Here is a 2,649-nt window from a genome sequence, read left to right on the forward strand (position 1 = left end):
AAAAAAAAAAAAAACAGAAAACTATAGACCAGTATCAATAATGAACAATGATACAAAAACCCTCAACAAAATACTAGCAAACCAAATTCTATAACTCCGTAAAAGGGCCGATCATCATGACCAAGTTTGATTTACCCCATTAAGCAACGATGGTTCAACATATACAAATTAATCAATGTAATACATTATATCAACAGAATGAACAACAAAAGCCACATGATCATTTCAATTGATGCTGAAAAAGCACTTGATAAAATTCAACATCCCTTCATAAAAAGAAACTCTCAAAATACTGGGCATAGAAGAACATACCTCGACGTAATAAAAGCCTTATGTAACAGACCCACAGCTAGTATCATACTAAATAGAGAAAAACTGAAAGGCTTTCCTCTAAGATCTGAAACATGACAAGGATGCCCACCTTTACCACTGTTATTCAACATAGTACTGGAAGTCCTAGCTAGAGCAGTCAGACAAGAGAAAGAAAGAAAGGGCATCCAAATTGGAGTGGAAGAAATCAAATTATTCTTGTTTGCAGATGATATAATCTGGTATTTGAAAAAACCTAAAGACTCCACCACCAAAAAACTATTAGAACTGATAAACAAATTAAGTAAAATTGCAGGCTACAAAATCAACATACAAACGTTAGTAGCATTTCTACATGCCAACAGGTAACTATCTGCAAAAGAAATCAAAAAGTAATGCCATTTTTAATAGCTACACATAAAATAATATAACTAAGACTAAAATTAATCAAAGAAGTCAAAGATCTCTATAATAAAAATTATAAAACTTTGATGCAAGAAATTGAAGACACCAAAAAAAAGGAAATATATTTCATGTTCATGAGTTTGAAGAATCAATATTGTTAAAATGTCCATGCTATCCAAAACGATATTCAGATTCAGAGCAATCTTTATCAAACTACCAATGGCATTCTTCACAGAAGTAGAAAAAAAAAATCCTAAAATTATATGAAACCAGAAAAAACCCAGAAGAGCTAAATCTACCCTAAACCAAAAAGAAACAAACAAACAAAGAAAAAACTGGAGGAATCACTTTCCCTCACTTCAAATTATACTATAAAGCTAGAGTAATCAAAACAGCATAGTACTAGTATATAAACAGACACACAGACCAATAGAACAAAATAGAGGAACCCAGAAACTAATCCACACAACTATAGTGAACTCATGTTTGACAAAGGTGCCAAGAACATACCCTGGGGGAAAAAATAGTCTCTTCAATAAATGGTGCTGAGAAAACTGGATATCCATATGCATAAGAATGAAACTAGACCCTTATCTCTTGCCCATATACAAAAATCAAATAAAAATGGATTAAAATTAAACCTAAGACCTTGAACTATAAAACTACTACAAGAAAACAGTGGAGAAAGCCTCCAGGACATTGGAGTAAACAGAAATTTCTTGACTAATACACCATAGTGCTTACGGACAACCATAGTGCTCATGGACAACCAAAGCAAAAAATGGGCAAATGGGATCACATCAAGTTAAAAGCTTCTGCACAGCAGAGGAAACAATCAACTAAGTAAAGAGACAACCTAGAGAATGGGAGAAAATATTAGCAAATTAACCCTCTGACAAGGTATTAATAACCAGAATACATAAGGAGCTCATGTAACTCCATAAGATAACATCTAATAATCCAGTCAAAAAATGAGCAAAGGTTTGAATAGATATTTCTCAAAAGAAAATATACAAAACAGGCATATATGAAAAGGTTCTCAATATCACTGATCATCAGAGAAATGCAAATAAAAACTACAGTGAGACATTATCTCACCCCTGTTAAAATGGCTTTAATCCAAAAGGCAGGCAATAATTATTACTGGGAAGCTCATGGAGAAAAGGGAACCCTCATACACTTGATGCACAAGTGTTGGTGTTAATGTAAATTAGTACAACCACTATGGAGAACAGTTTGGAGATTCCTCAATAAACTAAAAATATAATTACCATGTGATTCAGCAATCCCACTGCTGGGTATAGGCTCAAAAGGAATGGAAATTGGTAAACAGAAGAGATATCTGCAGTCCTAAGTTTGTCGCAGCACTGTTCACAATATACAAGATTTGGAAGCAACTAAATGTCCATCAGCAGATGAATGGATAAAGAAAATATGATATATATACACAATGGAGTACTACTGAGCCATAAGAGATAATGAAATCCTGTCATTTACAACATGAATAGAACGGGAGGTCATTATGCTAAGTAACATATGCCAGGCACAGAAAGACAAACACCACATCTTTACTCATTTGTGTGGTCTAAAATCCAAAATAATTGAAATCATGCAGATAGAGAGCAGAAGGATGGTTATCAGAGGCTGCAAAAAGTAGTGGGAGCAAGCAGTGGAAGTGGGGTTGGGTAATAGGTATAGAAAAATAGAAAGAATAAATAGGCTAAGCACAGTGTCTCATGCCTGTAATCTTAGCAATTTAGGAGGCCGAGTTAGGTGGATCACTTAAGTTCAGGAGTTCGAGACTAGACTGACCAACGCATGAAACCCTATCTCTACTACAAATACAAAAATTTGCTGGAAATTGCTTGAAACCAGGAGGCAGAGGCAGCAGTGAGCCAAGATCGTGCCAGCGTACTCCAGCCTGTGCAACAGAGT

The sequence above is a fragment of the Cebus imitator genome, unplaced genomic scaffold (genome assembly GCF_001604975.1).
Source record: "Cebus imitator isolate Cc_AM_T3 unplaced genomic scaffold, Cebus_imitator-1.0 Scaffold69, whole genome shotgun sequence".
Classification (NCBI taxonomy): Eukaryota; Metazoa; Chordata; class Mammalia; order Primates; family Cebidae; genus Cebus; species Cebus imitator.